The sequence below is a fragment of the Amblyomma americanum genome, chromosome 1, assembly GCF_052857255.1.
Source record: "Amblyomma americanum isolate KBUSLIRL-KWMA chromosome 1, ASM5285725v1, whole genome shotgun sequence".
Lineage (NCBI taxonomy): Eukaryota > Metazoa > Arthropoda > Arachnida > Ixodida > Ixodidae > Amblyomma > Amblyomma americanum.
In genome coordinates this window covers 402,276,013-402,300,437 of record NC_135497.1, presented here as the reverse complement: position 1 = coordinate 402,300,437, position 24,425 = coordinate 402,276,013, and the positions used below count along the sequence as shown (strand labels likewise).

General features: G+C 47.7%; 1 protein-coding gene across 2 annotated transcripts in view; it reads left to right on the top strand.

Annotated features, from left to right (window-relative positions):
* LOC144115754 (uncharacterized) overlaps positions 1-24,425 on the top strand; it is a 328,928-nt gene that overhangs the window by 135,918 nt on the left and 168,585 nt on the right. For both annotated transcript variants that reach the window (XM_077650248.1, XM_077650249.1), the window contains 2 exons: positions 6,582-6,724; positions 9,047-9,155. The gene's annotated coding sequence lies outside the window, so the exon portion shown is untranslated. The remainder of the gene's footprint in view (positions 1-6,581; positions 6,725-9,046; positions 9,156-24,425) is intronic.

The following is a 24,425-nucleotide window of genomic DNA, read 5'->3' as shown; positions in this document are numbered from 1 at the left end:
GTTATCCTCGGGGACCTCGACGCGATCCACAATTTCTTGATCCATCATCTCAGGCGCCACGGCCAAGTTCTCATCGGCTGAAACGAAATCATCAATTGCGATGCCTGGGAGTGCCAGTCGATCTCAAGTATTGTCCAGCTCTACCAGGCTTTCATCAGGCTGAACTTCGTCTTCGACGTCAGGCAAAACAAAACCGCATTCTGCAATACAGTTCCTTATTGTTGACTGCCTCACCTCATTCCAAGATCCATACAACATTTCAAGCGTCGTCTTGATGTTGATGGTTGTTGATCTGCGTCGATCGATTTCGAAAACCAGTTGCATCACCAAATGCTTCCGGTAATTGCACTTGAGCGAACGGATAATGCCCTTGTCCAACGGTTGCAAAGCAGAAGTTGCGTTTGGTGGCAGAAACACCAAACAAACTGCCTTCAGCACGATCGAGACTTTGTGCGCCGAATAGTTGTCCAAGAGCAACAGGGCCTTCCTGTGCTGCCTCTCCATGTCCTGGTCGAAATCTTTGAGCCAGTCTTCGAAAAGCTTGGACGTCATCCAGGCCTTTTTGTTAGACAAGTACGCAACCTGCAAATTACGGACTCCTATCAGGCACCTGGGACGTGCAGACTTGCCGATTACGGTGAGTCGTCTTTTGTGTGAGCCATCCATGTTCACGGCAACGACAACCGTCACCCGGTCTTTGTTCTTTTTTCCTCCATGGCAGGTTTCATTCTTTACTGCCAGTTACTGCTCTGGCAACAACTTGAAAAACACGCCGGTTTCGTCAACGTTGTGCACGTTGCGCTCGTCGTATTCCTGGAGCAGAGGCCGAAAGTTCTCTAGCCACTTTTCACATGTCTCCACGTCGACAGCAGCCCCTTCGCCAGACATTGTGTGGCACGCGATCTCGTGTCTGTCTTGAAAACGTGGCAGCCAACCGCTGCTCGCACGGAAATCTTCATGCCCTAGTGCACAGGCCAGGCTGATGGCCTTCGTTTGAAGAAGTGCTCCCGATACTGGCAAGTTTCGTGCCCTCACCTCGTTAAACCATGAAAGCGAACCCGCTTCCACGTCCGGGTGATGGTAAAGCCTAACTCGCTTACGGTCAGCTTTTATAGCGTCCTCGGTGTTGCCCTCAATCTTCTTTCTTGCGGCTAAAATGGTGGATAAGGTACTTGGGGGAACGCTGAACTCCGCTGGAACATCCTTTTTCTTGCGGCCACTGTCCACAGCTCTCAATATCTGCAGTTTTGTCTCGAGCGAGACCGCCTTCCGCTTCGTTGCCATGTCGACCTGGCGCTGCACTGAGATGATGTCGAGGGTGCCGCAAAGCAGGCTCTCTACGCAATGCCGGCTCGCCACCGCCGCCTCGCTGTTGCCAGTGTTGCCGCGCTTGTCTTCACCGCTGGACAAGTGGTGCCGCCCTTCGGATCTTTGTCGTCATATGAGCTTTCAGAGTTTTTGCACTCTGTTCGTAGGTGGCGCGACCAGTCAAACGCGCAATTGATGTGCCTGGCCGCGGAACTTTCTGCAACCTTTTCAAACGATAAAAAGAAAAGTGTGCTTGTGAATTCGCTTCCAATATTTATTTTGCTCTTTTTATGCTACCTTTAGCATTTTGAGCCTTGCGTAAACCTAATATTTCTTCATTACAGCCGATATCGCGGTGGATCTCGCATTTTCGGTTTCGTTATAAAAAAATAAATTTCGTAAAACTGAAGCATAACCAACCAAAGTTCGAATTTAGTTTGCTATAACCGATAATTCGCTATGTCAGTGTTCATTATAACGAGGTTCAACTGTATATGCAGTCATTTCTAAAATACAGAAGTAATAGCCGAAAAACAAAGGCTCCCAACAAGTGGAGGTGCTAATGAAAAATATGATGGTCTTATTGCACTCCAGGAAATCAACACTGTACTGTCTGCTGGTAAGAAAACTGCTCCAGGACCCGACCAAATACACCATGAAATGCTTGCCCATCTTTCCAAGCCTGCTGTAGAGGCACTTTTAAGATTTTTTTACAAAGTATGGGTTTCGGGGAAAATACCTCAAGCCTGGAAAAAAGCTCTTATTGTACCGTTCCTTGAAACCTGAAAAACCCCCAACCTCTCCTAGCAGTTACAAACCCATCGCCCTGACTAGTTGCCTCGCAAAATCCTTTGAAAGTGTCCTTAATATAAGATTAACGTTTGTCTTTCGATCCTCTGAACTTCTTGATGCCCATGAGTGTGGTTTTAAAAAGATTTTAAACAGATCACCTAGTCTGTCTTGAAAATACTGTTCGAGAAGCTTTCGTTCATAAGCAACACTGTTTCGCTGTATTTTTCGATTTAGAAAGGGCATACGATACGGCCTGGCGGTTTGGAATTCTTCAAGACCTTGCCGAGCTTGGCATCCGAGGAAGAATGTTGAACTGCCTAAAAGACTTCTTATCTAACCGTTATTCATTTCATGTCCGCCTGGGTACAATCCTTTCGAGGAGTTTCATTCAGGAAAACGGAGTACCTCAGGGGTGTATTTTAGGCACAACTCTCTTTGTTGGAAAAATGAACTCTCTTACGAAAATAATCCCAAGCTCCGTTATGTACTCAGTCTATGTGGACGACCTTCAAATAGCTTCTACTTCCTCCAATGTATCAACGTGTGAATTACAAATACAAATAACAATATATAAACTGGCAACATGGGCGGAGAGAAATGGTTTCCGGTTTTGCCCACAGAAATCGGTGGCAATTCTGTTCTCACTCAGACGAGGCATACATACAGATCCCACACTACGCCTGAACGAATTAGAGTTACCAGTGAAAAATGAGCATAAAATTCTTGGTATAACATTTGACAGAAAGGTCACTTTCTTACCTCACATAAATGCATTGAAAAAGAAGGCTTCTCGATCCGTAAACTTACTCAAAGTGCTGTCGAGAAAACACTGTTGAGCCGATAGGACATGCCTCTTACAAATTTATCGCTCTGTAGTCCGCTCCACACTGGATTACGGATGTATAGTGTATGGGTCAGCGAGGCCATCGTACCTTAAACGGCCAGATCCAGTACATAATTCAGGCTTGCGTCTTTCCACTGGTGCATACAGGACGTCGCCCATAGACAGTCTGTATGTAGAAACGAACGAACCATCACTTACAGAGTAACGATGCTCACGTGTTCCTACCATCTAAAAATCCATTCGCTACCCAAACACATCTGTCACCAAATAGTCACAAAGTGCCCATCCAGAATACTGTTTAACAACAAACCGCTCTTGCGTTTTGAAGAGATGTGCCAAAATCTCGGCGTACTGGACACATTGCCTGGCATTGCTGGAAGACTAGATTCACTGCCGCTATGGTACAATTTCCCGGAAATCTATGATCTCACTCTTGCACATTTCAGCAAAAAACAAGCTCCACCACAGCATATAATACAAGAATTTTTTGCACTGCAGGAAAAATACAGTACTTGCACAGCTTTTTATACAGATGGCTCAAAAACCGATCTTTACGTTGGAAGTGCAGTCGCACAAGGTAATTGCAATCATACAGTGAGGCTACCACAGTGTGCATCAATCTTCACTGCCGAATGTTACGCCGTGTCTGTAGCCATTGAAAAAATAGTAAAAGAGAACCTCGCAGACAGCATTATTTACACAGACTCCCTATGTTTGCTTACAGCTCTCCACTCTAGAAATGCAGTCATTGCTATGCTTGGTGATATCATACACAACCTAGTAATAGCCACAGCTAAAGGACAAAGCCTAAAACTCTGCTGGGTACCGAGTCATATCGGATTTAGAGGCAACGAGAGAGAAGACTTTTGTGCTGCTCAAGCACGTGACAAGCAAATCAAGAAAGTAAATATTCCATTAAAAGATTGCATGAATTTAATACATCGTAGCATATGACAGTCAGAACGGTGGTAAATTATTGCATAGGAAAAAAATCAAGGATCCAGTGTCCTGTGTTATGAACCTCAACAAGTGAGCGAAACAGTAAAAGGCACTTGCGGACTCGTCGTTCAAGCGCTATCCTATTTCGTTTGGAAGATATTCCACCTGACCTTCTTGAAAAAAAAAAGTAATGAAACAAAACCCCGGAAAAATCAAGATTGGCAGTTGCCTTTTTTCAAATAGAAGAAATTTGCAGCCAAATGTTGTAGGTTATGGTTTTACCATTCCAAAGGCTGCCCAGGATATCGTACGCGGATGGTGTACGTCGAAGGGGGAGTTATTTTTTGGGCATTGTTCCTCTTCAAAACGAAATAAAAAGAACAAATTGCGGTATGAGACAGTGATATATTGGTTTCACATAACACAACGCAAAGATTAAGCTGCTTAGGTGCTTGTGAGCAAACAAAATTAATTCTTCCAGTGACAGAAAGGAGCGCCAGGAAAATTTTCGAGGTAGCGGCCGCCATCCCTTGCCTCCCGTTGGTGCCGTCACTGAAACACAGCCACTGATTTCTCTTTGAAAGGTTAAAAGTAATTTTCCATTGGTTTCTTGCATCTTCATTGGCAGCCAAGCGGTGATGCAATAAAAAACTGTCTGCGACTGTCCTGTCGGCCCCTCTTAGCCACGCAGCATGCGTACTGACGATGCGCTGTTGCTGCTCCAGGAGTCTAGGCCAGTGCCGTGGCGCGGCAACCTCTTCTAAAGCCTCACGGGGAGAGTGCTGGTTTTGCCCCTACACAACCTTCGAGAACACTGTACCACCACCCTTACTCCACTTTCACACCACTCTTTCACCCTCCCGAATTGCCGTCCACCACCCACCCACTCATCTCCGTCGGCCCCAGCCTTCAGAAAAATTCTGTTGCATGTGTGAAGCCCCATCTTTGAGCAAAGCATTCATTAGCCCTTTCAGAATTGCATTATGTTCTGCTATCGAAGAAAATCTGAAAATTTGTTTGTATGCAGGCAAACCTTGATATCACGAACATGGATGTTACGATTTATTGGCTATATCAAACTCTTCGTGAATATTCTCAATAGACACATGTAATTTTCACTTGATATATCAAACACGGTTGGCCCTAAAACGGATATATCTAACCCCCCAGCAATAAGCGGCACCCACTCGGACGGCAGGTGGCACACTTCGCCACTCTACACAAGTGACTGGAGGTGGTGCGGCTGGAGTTCGTGTCAAGGTTCACGCTTTGATCTCATGCTAGTGTTGAAATCTCGCACTCGCCAGCTGCGCCAGAGAAGATAGAGCGGTACGGAAGGTTGGTAGCTAGGAGGTCAGCACGTGTTGAACCTCTCGCGTTTGCCGACACTACCCCGGAAGCAGTGGAGTAGGCAGCTGCCCTTTGCAGTAACTGTCCTGCACTCATCTCGGCCGTCACAGGAGTGTTGAAAATGACGATAGCTTTTGCTTTGACGCACCATTTTTCATGCAACACAGTTGTGAAGCGGGGAAGCCACTATTGCTGGCTCTTGACCAGCAGCTGGTAGAGCTGTTTGGGGATACCGCTATAGCTGGGTTTTGACCAACTGGCATTGTTATGTGGGGAAGACAACCTAACTGGCGCTCAGTTCTTTTTTGTTTGTGGAATCGCCATGAATGCCTTCAGAAACTCCAGTAAAACTTGCGAAAATGTCTCCCAGTTTCTTTAACAACATCACCTGTTTTGTGATGCCTTGACTAACTGAACTGCTCTGCTGTTGTGCGTGTTTTTGACGAAATTTTATGTTATAAACTTTGGCTATATCAAACTATTGCAGTTTTTTTTGTGTTTGCTATAATGAGATAACAGAAGCGCCTCAAAAATTTTTTAAATTCATGTACACCACGCACGTCCATGCTCATGCGATTCCAGGCCTATCCTAAAAAAAAAAACATTTATGCCCAGTTAATTATTTTTTTTATCAGCAGCTACGGCAACAAAAAATCAACTACAATGTTTTTAACAAAGTAAAACATTCCACTGCACAAGAGAAGAAAAAAGTTACAGCACCAGACAGCACTTGCTAGGCGCACCATAGAACTTTGTGATGTCAGTCTTTATTTCTTGTTTTTGAAAAGTGATTCTTTTTTTTCTAGGCACGAAATGGCCCTACCATTCTGTCGAGCAGGGATTCCAAATGTTTCTGACATCGTGAAAACAGCTCTAGATGCTTCGAATAAAGTTCCAAAAGTGGTGTGCACAATCGTAGATGCTGAGTCACAGAGAGGGTGGGTAAAACCGTCAAGGTAATCATTGGGGATAAATTCAGCTGCTTTGCAGAATTGTCACTTCAGATGTATGATTTTCCCGTAATTTTTTTTTGTACTGCCTGATTCCTGGCACTGTTTTCTTTCGATTTTTATTGCATTCATACCATTTTGATATGACTCAGTGGGCATGCTTAAAAGTTGGTCAGAGAACGCACATCAATGCATGAAACAAAATGCACTTGAAAGCTGAGTGCCATCCTTGTGTGTTTGTCTGTTTGTCTTTGCCTGATCCCAACCTTTTTGTACTGCCAGGATGGCAAAGTCACCAATCAATCAGCCCAGGGGAAAGGTTTATCTTCGATACAGTGGAACTGACACAGCATGCCTGCAGTATTCAGAGGCCCCTAGTGAGCAATCTTTGCATGCAGGTGGGTGCCCTGGTGTGGGCCCGGCTGGGCTCTGCACGCCGCTGGCCAGCTGTGGTGGTCACGGAGTTTCCATTTGTGGCCAGAGACCAGCTGCACCTGGCCGCCTGTGGGTCTGCTGGCTGGCTTAGTACAGAATCTCCCAGGTGGGTATCTCGGGGCCACTGGCTTCGTGGGACTGCTCTCTGCCTGAATATATGCTTGGTAAGCAGTGTGATAGTTGCTGGCAGAGTTCCTGAGTGCCAATTTAATGTGTGTTGCAAAAGACTGCAGGTAGGGCACGCTACGAAATCGGCCTTAATTTTGCATTCGCAGCTGTGCATCTTGTTATTTGCTTTTGCGTAATACTGCATGCAGTCAGGTGCAGTTATGTGCTGCGAGAATCCAAAGCACCATGGTGTGCCTCAGCTTTGAGAGGCTGTGTATTTGGCACCGTGTGTTTTTTTGTTAATGTTAAAAGGCATTAATGGATACACAGTATTTGTCTTCTTTGATAGCAAGTTTAAACTGGGGTTGGTTGTCATTGGTTATGGACTGTGCGATTTGTATCGTTTATGCAGAGTTTTAACATTGGGATGTGTGGCTATTGTGTGATCTGACTGGGGATGTGCTGCATAAAGCAGATTCCTAAAAGCAGTGCATTGAGTAGGAAGCCTCATTGTGTGGAAGAGAAGAAAAAGGAGCCCCAGCATGGTATCGTGGGGGCATGAAGTGTAGCGACAAGCGAAAAGTAGCTGGAAGAAACGTGGAGATGAGTTCAAGAATGGTGAGTTTCCTTGAAGACACACTGTGGTAAGGTGAGGCATTAAAGCTCAAGTAATGTGAAGGACATTTAAAGATTGAGAAATGAGGATATCAATGGTAATTTCAAGGTCAAGTCTTGTAAGTCCTGAAGAATTGCAGATGTTGATGAGCTTTACTAAATTGGCGATTTGAATATTTGTACAGGTTAGTGTGAAAGAAGGTAAAACTGATTAATTCGTAATGCACGCAGTTTGAATAATTCAAAGTCCGAACAAATGAAAGCGAACAAAAGATATGGTTAACTGCCATCGTGAAGCAGCCAGGTAGTGAGATTTTCCCTTTTTATTGTTCTAAAAATTTCCACGATTGCCTTTCTTTTTTTTTCTTCCCCGGAAGGTAACGGCCAACACTTTCTGTTCTAAAGCTGGACCTGAGCAGAAGGCCTCCTCTTCAACTAGAAAACTGAAGAAGAGACAGGCGACTTTCAACGTATCCGATTTTTGTAGTGGAGGGCTGTGTCGGAGGCGTGAAGGAAGGGCTATTGCCCGTGAGCATGGTCGGGAAGGCTGAAATATACGGCAGCATGTGGCCATTCTGCGACTGCTGGTTTTTGACCAAAATGGCTATGTAACCTCTGCGACTCGCATTTTCACACCTTTGAGCCGCGGGAGCTGCTCAACCGTTTATGTTGAGAAGCAAAAGTCTCCACGGCAGTTGCATTTTGCCCAATTTTCCATCCTTCTGACCCCGGGTTGCTGTGAGGCACTGAACGAATGAGTGTGCTTTTTAAAAGGGAATATCCTGTTTCGATAACAGACCAATGCTGACTTCACACATGGTTTCAGTCTTCCTTTTAGGCGTTTTGGCAAGGTATTTACCGCAGATGGATGACATTTCTAAATTACTGCACACTTGTACTCTCCGTATGTTTAACTTGGGGTGACTGCTGCTACCAATTGCACGGAATATGATGCAGAGGGCACTGGAAAATTGAGACAAAGACACACAGCAAATATCAGCGAAAGCTTCAATTCTCTGGTTTAGCACACGGGGTTTTGTGCACGGCTGTGGTTTCGGAGTGCCGGAGACACTGCGATGTGCCTTATTCGTTGTATCTTGGCACTGGTCGTGTCGTCCACTGCTCAACAGCAAAGCCTAACGTAGCAAGCTACTGAAGCCTTCAAAATCAGTAGCTACAAGCAACAGTCAGGTACACATCTCGGAGGTCACGCAGCCAGTTGCCGCTGCCATGCTGCCGCTAACATGAGCTAGAGCCTCCCCCGCTCTCCGGTCCGGTCATCCTGCCGTTTTTGCCCTCTCCACATATCCTCCTTAGAGGCAGTGGAGCCTCCCGTTTGCACAGGCTGCCTAGGCGTGGTGGCACATAGATATAGCCCGCAACAGAGCCCGCCGCATGGTTTACATAGACTCCGATAGTGTGTGGGCGGACCATGTCGCACTTTTCGAATGATATAGAAGTTCAGATTAATGAAATCTGAATTCACGTGCTTTCACTGTACATATATGATGAAAGGTGCTGGTGAAGTGCCTAACATGTTTCAGCATCTTAGCGGAGACACTAGTGATGGATATGTGTGAATGTTGCTTGGATAAAAAGTCACTTTGCAAACGGGATGGGCTGGCTGGTCATTTAGTTGGCCTGTTGCCACGTGCAGTGCTTCTAGTAGTAATAATGTGTGGCTCCCACACTGGTTTCTCTGCAGGAGATAGCGGCAAGGTCATGTACGTCTCCATGCGCTGATCCAATGGCCTGGGCCCAGGCCACTTTCCTGGCCCACAACGCGGCCGTGGCGGCACATACAGCAGGACCAGGTGATGCTCATTTGCAGTAGCCATGGTGGTTGGGTGCACTGCAGGTTTAGTGTATGCGCTGGCGCTGTCTGTTTGCTTTGCATGTGGTCTCCGCATGTGGTTGATACTATAGACTCAGTGACACAAATCGCATAGTCAGTTTCACTTGCAGCAAGTGTTTCCCTCACCAAAAACGGTTCCTTTGGGGCTTGCGTTTCATGATGGGGTGCCACGGAATGTGTTGAATGCAGAAAACAATACTGTGTAGAAAAACAGATTGGAGGTTGTGCAGTTCTAGCTCAATTGATATGATCTGCACACCGATTTCATACACACATGTGCATCACATTCCACAGCCTGTGAGCCACAAAGCAGTCCACATGCGAGGCATTTATAGACATAGACCAGGTAAATGGTCACATCACTGCATGAGGGAAACTTATGGGCTGTCGTAGGAAACAATAAGCGCATCACTTGTTCATATTGTCACGACTCGGTAAAACCCCGAGGATAAAAACGGTTTACTGGTCAACCAGACAGAGTCCCTGCGCGTTTACAGCTTCTTCCTCTTTTAGCATTGCGCTCGTAGATCCAGTCGTCATCTTTTGCGTCTTCTTGCATGCGGCACTTGCCCCCCTCCTCAGGAAGCATAGTCTCGGTGATAAGAAAAGGAAGTAGGAGGTCAAGATCGGTCCGAGTAGTATGGCTTCATACGTACAAGATGGACGGCGTCGACTTGTTGCTGGCGTCGTTTGGATGTCGATAACCCGTCTGGCACCACCTCATACGTTACGTCGGTTAAACGTCTCAGCACAACATAGGGCCCGAAGTATCGCCGTAATCGTTTTTCGGAGAGCCCACGGCGGCGAATAGGCGTCCAGACCCACCCCTTGTCGCCAGGTTCATATATGACACGTCTGTGGCGAAGATTGTAGCGTCGTGCATCATACTCCGCTGAGGTCTGGTGCGCACACGCGCTAGTTGGCGAGCTTCCTCTGCGCGCTGTGCGAGCTCTTGTGTGCGGCAATATGATGCCTTCCTTTTCGATGAAATGTGGTTCTAGCAATTTGTGTGGGATACTTAAAACCCCCTATATTTTTAGTGTTTCTTCCAAAATTCATGCATTTTACATTTTTTGCAAAATTGTGTGTTAGTGGTAACATTTTATTTTTTGATTGTATTGTGTTTGTGGACATCAGCAGAAGTAATGGAGTGATAGAAATTTGATGAATTTAATTGTCTGAGTTCTCTTGAAAGGCAGAACCTGGTAACGAATGAAGTTCTGTCTATGTCTTGATATGCTTGCGCCCCCGTCTGCTCAAGCCAGCTAGTGCTTCAAATGCCATGGCTCTGGTGGTAACATGCCCACACGCTTGTATGGGATGATGGTTTGGTTTAGTTTATGGGGGTTTAACGTCCCAAAGCGACTCAGGCTATGAGAGACGCCGTCGTGAAGGGCTCCGGAAATTTCTACCACCTGGGGTTCTTTAACGTGCACTGACATCGCACAGCACACGGGCCTCTAGAATTTCGCCTTCATCGAAATCCGACCGCCGCGGCCGGCATCGAACCCGCGTCTTTTGGGCCAGCAGCCGAGCGCCATAACCACTCAGCCACCGCGGCGGCTTGTATGGGAAGATTCACGACATTGGCGCCTGTCAAAACAGTGTTGCCATATTCATACATTATAACACCAAATGTTTCCTTAAAGGAGCCATGACAGCCTATTTTCGCGCATACCCTGTTTATCGCATTTAATTCTCAAACTGTTAGATTAAAATTCCCCCAAGTTTCAGTTGATTCTGTGCGGTAAACGTTTTTAAAACGAATTTTCTCAGTTTCTTCTGCGAACTGCTTGCTGGTCTGGCAACCTCTGATCACTGACGTCAGAGGGGCATACCCGCCCCGCGTTGTTTGCTGCGCGCTGTTGAGGTGCTTGCATGCACACCGTAGACGGCGGTCACTCGAAAAGTTATCCTTTTTTAGCTTATCGAAATAAAATGTATTTTCCGTGTTTTCTTTTCAGAAGCCTTCAGCGTAGTACGCGAGCTGAGTGATCCTTAAGAAAGCGGACTTGCTCGTGGCGCCCGACATGTGATTGTTGAGGAAACAGAAATCGATGCACCCCTGCTTTATTATTTACGCTGTGAAACATGTTAGTTTTATGTTATGAGTATGGTCCCTTTTGCGCAATCAAGTGCTCCCGTATGTGAAAAGCGGCACGTGCTGTGCATGCCTTTGCCGATGTGCACCGTGAAAGCCGCGGCGCTTTGTAGCTGGCTACCAATTTCTTGTCTGCTATTCATCGGTTCGATAATTAAACAAGTTATCACAAGGTGGCACTAGAATAACCTTGAGGCACGAAAGGAGCAGAGAAAAGTGCCGAATGAGACGACTTCCCCGTGGTGTGTGTGCATTTGTAAGTTGAACATACATCCCCTTCGGCTCGTAGAACCGTTTTGCAGGAACCAAGCCGCTTGCAAAACCCTACGCGACTCGAATGCTAATTGAGTGCTTGAAAAAAATAGTACATCATTTAGCGTTTACTGTGCGTGCACATTGTGACCTAGGAATGCGACGATCACGACAACTGCAGCCCCGCGCAGGGGTTGTTTACATAGCTATGCGCCAACAGTACTGCTCGTTTGCTTGGGATAAAACGTCAGGTGGGCTCTCCTTATCTTAAATATTACGTAGTATTGCTCACAAATTGTAGTTTTATTCATTTACACACTATGATATCACTGCAAGAACTGCCGCTGATGCTATATCGCCTGCACGAGAAACGCTTCGCGTATCTGGCGCTTCCCGCTAATTGTATCTGCTTCCTCTTATGTCATCAGTATTTGATATTGAAGCACTCTAGCTAAAGATACGTTCGGGAATTACTTGAATTAATGAAAACAACGAGATTTGTTGTCCACAGTTGACGCTGATGGCTGCTCCCGGCTGCCTTCAGCACATGCTGTGCAGACCGGGTCACATATCTGCGCTTTCCCCTTATTGTACTCGTGCCCTGCGATGTAGGTAGAGTTCGCTTTGAGGGCACTCTGGCCAAAACTACTCTCTACAGCTATTTTCAGGCTCTAAAACTTGCGAATTCGCTGTCCGCAATCACCGAAATCGCACACACGAATCGCACTCGCTAGGCCTCGTCACGACAGGGGCCAGTGGTCCGCCATCCGAGCTGAAATTCAAGCATCTGGCAAGAGTTCCCCGCTGATTAGTCAGACAGTGTGAAGATATGAAGTGCGGCCGCTCGTTTCGCTTTTTTCGATAACGGTAAGGTACACAAGCGCAGTTTTTCGGGCCGTCTATTCACCGGGAGTGCAGCTTTCGCTCGGCTGCGCAAGCCCAGGCGACGGCGACGAGGGGCACCGTTGTGCGGCGTTTTCTGCCCGTGTCGCTCAATTGCCTCGCCGATAGGTTCTATGCGCAGGCACCGAATGAAAGCACCTCTTCGCTGGTGCACGCACATCGCGTATGTAGCCGTGGCTAGCATCAGGTTGAATAAGTTTTAAAATTCTTAAGTTTTTAGAATGTCATACCAACTAGTCCGCTATTCCGGTTCCCACTAAGTTCACTTTTTACACTACTGCGATACGGGGTCGTTGATCGTTCTGGCGTTGTCGTTGGTCTAGCTTGACAGACCAGTGCGTCAGTGATGGCATTTTTCATACCGACCAGCCAACTGACCGCCGACTGCCGTCCCATAGGCCTAGTGTAACCAGACCCTATACCTATACCGGAGAATAACTGCGTGACTATTATTAACGCTTTTGCGGCGCCAGTCACTCATATATGGGGGAGGACTGCTACTTCGATCGTCCGCTGAATTACGGGGGCAAGACACCTGGCTGCGCACATTGCAGCGACGAGAGCAGACGACGTTGCTCCGTGTATGGCCTGGTGACGTCGCGATAGCATTCAATATGGAGGTCGCTGCCGGTGGGAGGAGTTTCCCGTTCTCAGTTTCGATTGCATTTTTCGGAATATAGAGTGCGTCCAGGGCAGCCAAATTTCAGAAACTGAATCATAAGCTCTTGTATTAGTTACTGAAGCACAAAACTGCAATATGAAGAACGACCATGTCATGGCCCCTTCAAATTGTCTGTTTCAGGAAGCACTTCGCATTATATTTGTAACCAAGCTACAAATGTCGCATGAGCTTTTTTGTCACTGTTCTCTAAGGTGTTGTACAGCTCGGTAATTCGGACTCGATTAATTTGAACTGACGGTTAATTCGAACTGATGCTGGGGTCCCAGCACAGCCTTGTGCATTTCAGTGGGGCAAAACCTCCGTAATTCGAAGATGTCGGTATTCACAACAGTTACCGTAAAAACCCACGTATAATACGAACCCGAATATAATACGAGGTGAAATTTTAGAGACACGAAATAGAAAAAAAAATTTATCCGCGTATAATACGAGTGAGGTAAACCAGGTAAGCACGAAGAAAGGCATTTATTGCAATCGGACACCGCACTTCAATCGCTCTCATCCTCAACAGCGCTTTCTTCGGAGATTTCCTTGTCCGACAAATCTTCCCACAGGCACTCATCTTCTGTGCCATCGAGGGCGTTTGATATGCCACACTTTTTGAAAGACCGACGCACAAGGTCCGCAGGAATGCTCGCCCACGCGTCCGCAATCCACTTGCACAGCATGGCTGGCGATGCCCACTTCAGCCGCCCAGTCGGCGTCACTGCAGGCTCACCTGAGCGCATCCACTCAGCGTAGCACCGCTTGACCGCGTCCTTGAAAGGCTTGTTTACGCAAACGTCAAGTGGCTGCAGCTGGGAAGTCATTCCGCCTGGGATGACGACAAGTTCAGTGCCGCAATCGCGTAACTCTCTTGACCGAGTCGGCCAAATGGCAGCGAAACGCGTCCAGCGCGAGGATCGACAGGAAGGACAATAGTGCACCGGGCCGCCTACACCACACGGACTTCACCCAGTCAAGGACAAGACCCTCGTTCATCCAACCTTTCTTGTGGCATCTCACGATAACATTCTTTGGCAGCTCCTCACCTTTGGGCATTGTTTTGCGTTTGAACGCGACATAGGGTGGGAGCTGTGCACGATAGCATGACCGTAACCCGCATCTTCTCGTTGCCGGTAGACCGGACGCAAACTTGTTTGGAACCCTTCTCGTGCACTGTGAGGGGTGATGGCATGTCCAGATAAACTCGCGTTTGGTCAGCGTTGCCTGTTTGCCCTAGCTGAAAGTTCTTGGACTTCCGTAAAGAAATAATGTGGCGCTGAAAAGCCACCAGCAGCTCTTCAAACGATTCGGGCAGTTTTTGGGAAATCGACGTTTGCCGCCGTAACGAAAAGCCAGCACGGCACATGTAGCGGTATATCCAGTGCTTGCTCGCTTTGGACGCGGTGCTTGGAATACCTTTTTCTCTAGCAAGCTCCCTAGCTTTTACCTGCATGAGCTCCACGCTCACAGGTAGATGTGCGGCTCGCTGTTCTCTTATGAACTCCGTCAGGGCCAGTTCAATTTCTGGGTATGACCCATTCTTCGAGCCGCGAAAGCTTCTTCGCGTTCCGCTGCATGCGAAAAGTGCTTCCTTTTGTCGTCGCCATCCGCGGATGCTTCCCTCGGTGACGCCGAACTGCCTCCAGGCCGCACTGTTGCCGATGTTCTCGGCAACTAAAATAGCCTTTCTCTTGAAAGCAGCCGAATACTGTTTTCGTGGCCCTGACATCGTGCTCCTCCACGGCAGAAAAAAAGAACCTTCCCTTCGCGAAGCGTGGTTTATGCGTCGGCGCGTACGCTGTCAGGAAGGCCACGCTAGCCCAAGCCACGCCGTCACGGGTAACGAAGCCAAGCCGTAGCAACAAATCAATAACAAAGCCAAGCCGTAGCCACGTGGCAATAACAAAACCAAAACTTCGAGCAAAACTGAAATTTTTGTTCGGATCCGCAAATAATACGAGGCGGAAATTTGAGGTGCTAATTATTGGAAAAAAACCTCGTACTCTACGCGGGTTTTTACGGTAATTCGAATTAGTAGCCCCTGGCTGGTCGGTTTCGGATGCGGTCGATACTTGCTGCATCACCAAAGGATTGTGCTCTTTGTACTCCTTAAGCATATTTATGTGAAAAACTTTGCTCTTTTGCCCCAGCTCCACAAGGTAATCCACGTCATTTTTGCGTTTAGGGACATCGTATGGACCTTTCCACTGCATGAACAGCTTGTTGGAGTCTGTGGGCAGACAAATCAGAACCTTGTGCCCGGACTTAACCTTTTGGGGTGACTCTCCCCGTCGTAGTATGTTTTCTGCTTCTGGCTTGCTTTCTGCAGTTTCTCATGAGCAAGTTTCCATGTGTCTTCCAGGCAGTTTCTGAGGTCGATGAGATAGGTGTACGTTGAGCAACTTTCTCCATCGATAATCTGATTTGTCCTGAGCTCCTTGAGTACTGTCAGTGGCCCTCACACATGGCATTTATAGATCAATTGGAACGGGGAAAACCCAAGACTAACCTGTGGAACTTCACGGTAAGTGAAGAGCAACAGTGCCAAATACCTATCCCATGACCGAGGCTTTTCTTGGCACATTCTCTTAAGCATTGTCTTTAAAGTTCCATTAAATTTCTCCACGAGGCCATTCGCCATCACGTGATAAGGTGACTTCTTGAGCAGCTTGATGGAGAGAAGTCAGCTGACTTCCTTCATGAGGTCGGAGGTAAACATGGCCCCCTGCTCAGTCACAATTTCCTTTTGGATACCAATGCGGGAAAACATTTCGGCTAGCGCTTCCGCAACGTGCACATGGCAGGAAGCGCGACGGCGTCAGGATAACGTGTAAAAAAATCCATCAGCGTGAGCATATATCAGTTGCCTTTATCGGACTTGGGTGAGAAAGGCCCGATGAGGTCGATGGCAACATGCTCGAAATGAGTAGTGATCAGTGGCATGTTGCCGAGTGGTGCAATGCCAACCTTGCCCTTTGGTGTTGTTCTTTGGCATTTATCACACGACTTAACGAATCGGGCGACATCTCCGTGTAGGTGGGGCCAATAAAAATTCTCTGGTACACGATCGGTCGTTCGTCGTATTTTTTGGTGCCCGGCCATAATGCTTTCATGGGCTCTGTGTAGAATTGGCGACCTGAACGCAAGGGGTACAACAACCTGTTCGAAATTCCTGCCAGTCGACATGGAGTAATGCCGGTAAAGAATATTTCCTTCTTCACGGAAGAAGTATTTATGACCCTTACTGGATATAAACTCCTTACTGATTTTAGGAAAGAGCCATTTGAGTGTTGCATCCTTCCGCTGCTCTTCAGCTAACTGGTATTTTCAGCTAACAGCACTGGATTCGTGACACGTGCAACGGGGATAACGTGTCCTCTTGTGTCTTGGCCACGGCGTTAACACAACGCTCCGATTTTACCGGCATTAGGTGTTCCTGGGGAACTGGTGCCGCGTCATGCTAACACGTGCGTTCATCCAGCCTGGGTTCGGGTCGTGTGGTTCCCTGACACCTGGGATGTTTCCGAGCACGAGGTCGTACAAGGGGCATTTCATGGAAAGTGCTGTCACCTCGCCAGAGTAGTATTGCGTATGCACTTGCACTTGCACTCTTGCCTCAGCTAATTGGGTGACGGTACCGTCAAGGAGATATTGTGTCCCTGTGCGTCCTGTCACGCAGTTCTTTGGAACCAAACTCCGGCGGATAACGACAGCATTACTGCCCTTGTCTTGAAGAACGCGAACGAGTTTTGTAGTCGCTAATCATTCCGCACCTCACATCCTACCCGTTGTAGGCTGAAGCACGTTCCCCATGTTTTGGTCATGACCACTAGGAACGGAGCTTTTTTGTTTTACATGTTTTGGCTGTTTAGTGCTGGCAGGCGGGGCAGGTGGGAGAGCACGAGTAAGACGGGAAGCAGCACTCTGCTCTTTCTTCGGGTGCCGACTTCTGCAATTCTCCGTCCGGTGCCCGATCTTGCCGCAAGAATTGCATCTGGGTACCTCTTTAGTGGAGCTGTGACAGTCGGAAGCCCGATGCCCCGGACGATTGCTTAGCATGCACACCTTAATTGTGCCTTCTTCAGCGGGTCGACAGAGACCTTACTGGGTTCTTTCGCTACATCAGGGACTTTGCTGGAATTAGAAAAGTTGTGTGCTTCCTGGAAGCAATCAGCTTTGTCGGCCAGCCCATCAAGTGTCTTGCACTCTCACTCCTTCAAGAAGATAACGAGCTTCGGATGGCAACATCGGAGGAACTGCTCAGCAATCATATGGTTGCGCAGGTCTTCGAATATCTTGGTAACATTTGCCGTTTCAATCCGGTGGTCGAAGTAAGAGAAAGCCTGGCTGCTAACTGTTTCCCTGTCTCACCATCCTGAGCTCGAGCCCTCCGAAATTTGCCATTGTAACCCTGAGCAGTGAATCTAAATCGCTGCTGGAACGCCTTCTTTATTTTTTGATAATCTGCCGACTCAGTGGCAGTCATTCGACCGATCACAGTTAACGCCTCGCCTGTGAGGCACATGCTTACGGCCAAAGCCCATTTATCTTGAGTCCAGTCCTGTCCCATTGCTGCAGGCTCAAAACGCTGAACGTATGCATGCAAATCATCGTGCCGCTGACCGAACAACTGTAACAGTTTTTGTGGGTTGAGAGAAATGTCATGGTTTGATGCTGGAAGGGTTTCGACATGATCAGTCTCATTACTGCAAGTTTATTCTTGGAATCTGAGTTTCAATTCCAGAATCTCTTTCTCTCTCGCAGTGGCTGCCTGACTTTCCTCTCTTTCTGCAGCCTGCTCTGCCCTCTGCGCTGCACGTTCATTGTCTACCCACTCCCTCAGCTCAGCACCCTAGAAACCCAGTTGCGCGCCCAACGTGGCTAAATGCTCTAGGTCCATCGTCGCTCAAGCTTAGCGCTTTGCGTGAATATGGGGCTGTTACTTGGCCCTCTCACTGACGAATCCTGGCAGGCTCACCATATTGTGATGTAGTTAAGGGTCCAGGTCCGTTCAGGAGCTCTGGGCAATAAAGAGGTCGCATTCAGCATCGAAGCACTGTTTTTCTTCGACAACGAGGACAAAATTCGGCATATCTAGCCCACTAGCACGCTAACACACATACACTACGGGGCACTTAAAGCAGCCTAGAGGGGTTCGACAAGAGGAACACCAATGTCCTACTGTGGGTTCCGATGCGTGCTGCTCCGTTGTGCTGCCACCATGTGCTGCAGGTAGATGACTGTCGACGTTGGTTGTCGGCGACGAGTGGTCACTGGGGAAGGTATCCACAGGCAATCGGCTCGCGGTAACGTCCTGGATACCAGGAGGCCGGTATCAGCAGGTAGCCAGGTGGCAGAAAGAGCCTGGCCAACGGCAGACCTGCATCAGCAGGCAGGAGTGCGTCTGTGGGCCGCCTGGCTGCCGGTAAGCTGGCATCAGCAGGCAGGTGCTTGTTGGTAGGCTGCCTGGCCATGGAAAAGCAGGCATGAGTCTGCAGCAGGGTACTGTGGTGCTGTGCGGGCAGCCAGACCCTGAACCTCGGTACCCGACCGGTGCAGGCTAGCTGGCCTTGGGGAAAACGCTGAGCTCCAAAAAGAACATCATGCCACTCAGCGACATGCTGCCACGACTATCTCGAAGCCTAGCTCTGACATTCGATCCTGCATGTACACCGGCTCGCAGCGCACGCGGCCACCATTTTTTTTGTCCTCCTGGAACCACACAGTGGCATAATCCACATCATCACAGTGATGTCACGTGATATGTGATGTCTCGCTTGTTCAGTCATTGCAAGTCATTTCACGTCTCAGGTATGCTTGCCATGACAGACGTGACATGAGATGGCGACACCTCCAGACGACCCGACGAGCTCCTCATTCTCTCATGGAAAAGAGAAAAACAAGCTGCATCCACGGGGTGAGGTGTGCACTTGGCTGGCGGTGCTTGCACACCGGAGCATGCCCCACATCACTTTATTGCAGTGATTGCATACTTGATTACACTGCTCAGACACAGTTAGGTTATCGTTGCCACGAATATGGTCAGTTGTGACTGAACATTCTAATAGAGCAGAAATTCGAGCCTGTTGGTAGGTCATCATGATGTGTTGGTAGCGCGAAGACACAAGGACACAGCAGAGAAGTGTATGGGACGAGTGCAAACTTTCGAAACATTTATTGAAGTACGCAGTACCTCACAGTAGCCGTCACGCATGCGCAAAGCCTCATTCGTAAGAATGGCGAAAATAAACTTAAAGGGCAAGAGTTGTGGGAAGGGTGGAGACAATGAATAGATAACAGATTGTTAAGAAATCAGAAAACGCTGCTCTTTCTGGGTCGCAAGTACTGAGGGCGTGCTGAGACATCTGCCACTCTGAGCGATTTTTACCACTTGAAACAGCTCACGTTCGAGCCTTCCTTCGTGCCGACCGATTATCGAAGTGTTTGTCAGCAGAGGGTGGCATTTGCGGTCCTTACAATGAGGGGATAGATTTGAGCCGTAACCGTTACCTAGGGAATCGTCATGCTCCCTTAATCGGTCGTTTAGACAGCGGCCCGTCTGACCGATGTAGACTTGACCACAGCTCAGAGGGATACTATAAACAACACCTTCTTCCTTTTTTTTTTCTCTTTAATTTAACCTCTCCCGCAATGCTTACCGTCAGTATTTATCTCCCACATTCTCATCGCCACGCAGAGTAGCATGCCAGCGAGGCTAAATTCTATGCCTTCCAATAAAGAGCTCTCTCTCTCTCTCTCTCTCACCTTCGTTGCACAGAACAAAACTTTCTGCATGATTTTTACATCACCCATATTTCTTCTGGCCCTTGCCTGTCACCATGCGACAAAGCATCGATATTCTGCACGGCGCGTTAATAACGACATCGACTTCGAATTTTGCTCCAATTCTCTTGAGATTATGGGACACATGAGGCATGTACGGCGTGACAATGACGCTTCTTTTCTTTTCCTCTTCTGTGCGCCTTTGCGAAAGTCTTTTTTTCTTTTTTGTCAACGTTTCTGCCATGGCGACAATCACGTCAAGAGGGTATCCAGAATTTTCTAGACACTTGACTTGGGTGCTGAAGCTTTCGTTTGTCTTGTGATGACACGATTTCAAGAGTGCTGCATGAAGGCGTGACATGGCTATCCCTCTTTTTACTAGCTTTGAATGGGCTGAGACAAAAGGAAGCAAAGACATCTTGGTACGCAGCGCATACGTCCAGCATACGTGCCCAGGGTCATTGAAATAAAAACGAATATCTAAAAACTGCAGTGACTCAAGCTGAGGTAGTTCAAGGGTAAAATTAAGGCTCGCAGAACAACAATTAAAAACATCTAAAATCGAGGTTGCCAGGACGTGTAAACAGTATCCCGGGCCCCTCAGGGGGGTGTCTGCAGCTTGCAGGCATTGGTGAGTGGTGACACCACGGGTTCCCGAGCATCCGCAAGCAAGGACATTCTCGCAGGGGATGATGGTGAACAGTGCATCACCACGGAGCCGAGCACCCGCGCTTCGCCGTGCGTGGCATTGCCGTGTTCGGGGAAAAGGGGATCTTGGTGGTTGAGCCGATGCCGAGCGTTTGGACCTTTAAGGCCCCTCGGCGGACGCAACGCACCACTTTGGCCCCAGCTTCCTGTAGACGGCACCTCCGGCCTGACCCGACCGGGGGAAATCGGCAGTCTCCTTTTCCTATCCTCCCCTCTATCTTTCACTTTCCTACCCCTTTCTCACAAGTCTCCTGTCTCCTACTCACTTCTAGTTTCTTCCTTTTTTCCTGGCGGCGAGGGATAACCTTGTGTGGCCAACCACCCTGAGTTGCGTCATATTGGGTTATAGTTGGGGTGTACAGCTGGCGTGGGCAGGACTTGCTTGCAAGTTCCTGTCCCGTCCCCAAGTTGGGCTCCATGGTGGGTGGCTGGCATCGTATCCAAAAAACACATTTATTCTATGGCTAACGTTCTCTCAGCAACTGATCGCCCTAACAAGAGAGGGAGTACCGATGTAACTCAGAAGTTCATTAAAAAAAAGAAACAAAGTTTCCCTAAGTTTGAGGTGATTCATATTGAGGAAACTGATAAATCTCCTAGAATAATCCCCCTATTCATTGTAGAAAAATGTTTGACGGGTGTCTTGGGCTTTGGCTATAAGTTTACAAAAATGGCTAGTGGAGACCTCTTACTGGAACTCCAAGAAAGCGTCCAACAGTCAAAACTTTCCAACATTGTGTCTATAGGTGACATCCCTGTATCGATATCTGCCCACCGATCCCTCAGTACGGTCCGTGGTGTAATTTCAGAGAATGATTTTCTCCACCTCACTGAAGAAGAAATCAAAGAAGGGCTTGCTGAACAAAACGTCGTTGATGTCCACGGGATAAGAATAAGAAAAGAGGGCAAAGAAATCTCAGCAAAGCACATAGTCTTGACATTTGCACATAGTACTCTCCCTGACTCAAATGAAGTGGGTTATCTAAAAATGTGAGACCCTGCATTCCTAACCCTCGACGACGCTTTAACTGCCAAAGGTTCGGCCGCGGTTCAGTGAGTTGCCACGATGGAAAAAGTTATGCAAAATGTGCTTCAAAAGATCGCTCTTCTGATGACTGCGACGGTGCCCGACTCTGTGCAAACTGTGAGGGAGACCATGCTGCATACTCCAGGGCGTGTCCGTACTGGAAGAAAGAAAAAGCAATAATCACACTCAAAACTACTGAAACATTTCGTTCAGAGAAGCAAGAAGGTGATGCACACAAACATGCTCATACTCCTTCACAGCAAAAACAAACTTCGGCGATGTGGTGCGTGGGCGCGGCGCACCACAACAGGCTTCGGCACCTGCCCAGGCCACTCGCAGTGAACCTGTAGCGAGGCCATCCGCGCCCCCAGGTGGAGTAGGTAACACTACCCCGCCAAGCCAAGAAGAGGCCTCGCAGACCCCCGTGTCCGTGGCCCCCAAGACCTCCTCCCACAGGTCGAGGTCCAACTCTAATGTCCACGTGCCCTCTGCACGGTCGTCGAGCGCCTCTGCAGAGGCAATGGACACGACTCACGGTAGCCCCGTGCCATCCACGTCGGGTGGTCGGCGGAGCTGTCTGGATCGGTCAAAAACAGACAGGCCCCGAATCAAGGGGCCATAAATAACTTGATCTAGTTTTAACTACATAGGAAAATAAAATTAAGATGGCTTTCATGATGCAATGGAACTATAGAGGACTTATGAATAACTACAGTGACATAAAAGATATCCTAGGAGCACACGCTCCTGTTGCGTTATGTCTACAAGAGCCAAATTTAGGGCCACAAAACAATAATTTTCTTAAGAATTATACGGTTTTCCGCCGCGACCGAGAACAGGCGAGCAGGCTGTCAGGAGGTGGGGCAATTATAGTGAAAAATGGTGTCCTGGCTAGTGAGCTTAAACTATAAACAAGACTTCAGGCTGTAGCAGCCACTCTGCTTGCACATAAAACCATTACGGTGTGCTCTGTATATATCGAGCCACAGCTGAAAATAACACTGCTTGGCTTGGAGGGTCTTTGAAAGCAGCTACCAGAGCCATACCTGGTAGTTGGCGACTTTAATGCACATTCTCGTTTTTGGGGAAGCGAGAAAACTGACGCTAGAGGGCAGCTCATCGAGGATTTTTTTCTATCCACTAATATCTGTTTGCTGAACTTGTGTAAACCCACATACTGTTCCCCATCCTCGGGGAGAATGAGCGTATTAGATTTGTCTTTTAGTTTACCGCCTGTTTTTAGCGATTTGAAGTGGAGTGTTTTAGACAATCCATATGGAAGTGATCATCTTCCTGTTATAATAGTTCTGTCATCCTCGCCAACAGTTATTTCTACAAAACCGCGGCGTTAGAAACTACATTTAGCTGATTTGGCATTGTTTTGAAAAAAAAGTCCAGTTTACAGGATTTAATTTTAGAAAACCACAGCATAGATGAGATAAATGAAATGTTCACAACATGCATTCTTTCTGCTGCACATGTATCAATTTCAAAATCCACAGGAGTGGTGTGCCAGAACCACAAAATTTGGTACACACGGGATTGTAAGGAGGCAAAAAAACTGCAGAATAATGCTTGGGGAGTGTTTCGCAGATACCCAACTCATGAGAACCTAATTTTTTTCATGAACGCAAGAGCACATGCGAGGAGTATCTGGTGCAAGGCAGAGAAAACATCATGGCAAATTTGTGTCTCTTCTATAAACAGCTCAACCACATCAAAAAAAAATGTGGGAGCAAGTTCGAAAATTAGATGGCCGCTACTCACCTTTCACAATTCCTCTTTTCACTACACCTGGTACACAAACGAGTTTAGGGGACCAGGCAGACATATCGGGGGAGCACTTCGCTGTAGTTTCCGGTTCATCACACTACAGTCGAACGTCGTTTTAACGAAGTAGCATAGGGACCGTAAATGAGTTTGTTATACTCGATATTCGTTTTAACAGTGTGCGCAAATATCGGCTCTGACAAATCCGCAATTTGGCTCTCGCAAATACTCTAAATACTAAAATGCATTATTCCGGGCTTCGAACCCACTATAAACTAGGTAATGCTTACCTGTCTCCTTATGGTTTGTGGCATTTAAAACAAAATAGAGCGTAGTATGGGAAAGTCAAATTACAAAAGAACAAGGTTCGACAAAACAGGTCTACATTCGTTTATTTGAAGAAGGATGTGATATTCGTCTGGTGGCTTTTCACAGCACTGAACAGAGTAAAGTTTTCCAGTGTCCATGCACACGAGGGCCTTTTCTACCTCAGCAGTTTGGTCGTCGGCAGTTTTTCCAAATAGCCTTTCAGCCTCCTGGCCATGTCTGCGGCGTCCGCACTGCTTATTGGTGGTTCATCACATTCGCTGTCACCTTGCGCTATCGCTGCTGCTGTTATCCTCGGGGACCTCGACGCGATCCACAATTTCTTGATCCATCATCTCAGGCGCCACGGCCAAGTTCTCATCGGCTGAAACGAAATCATCAATTGCGATGCCTGGGAGTGCCAGTCGATCTCAAGTATTGTCCAGCTCTACCAGGCTTTCATCACGCTGAACTTCGTCTTCGACGTCAGGCAAAACAAAACCGCATTCTGCAATACAGTTCCTTATTGTTGACTGCCTCACCTCATTCCAAGATCCATACAACATTTCAAGCGTCGTCTTGATGTTGATGGTTGTTGATCTGCGTCGATCGATTTCGAAAACCAGTTGCATCACCAAATGCTTCCGGTAATTCCACTTGAGCGAACGGATAATGCCCTTGTCCAACGGTTGCAAAGCAGAAGTTGCGTTTG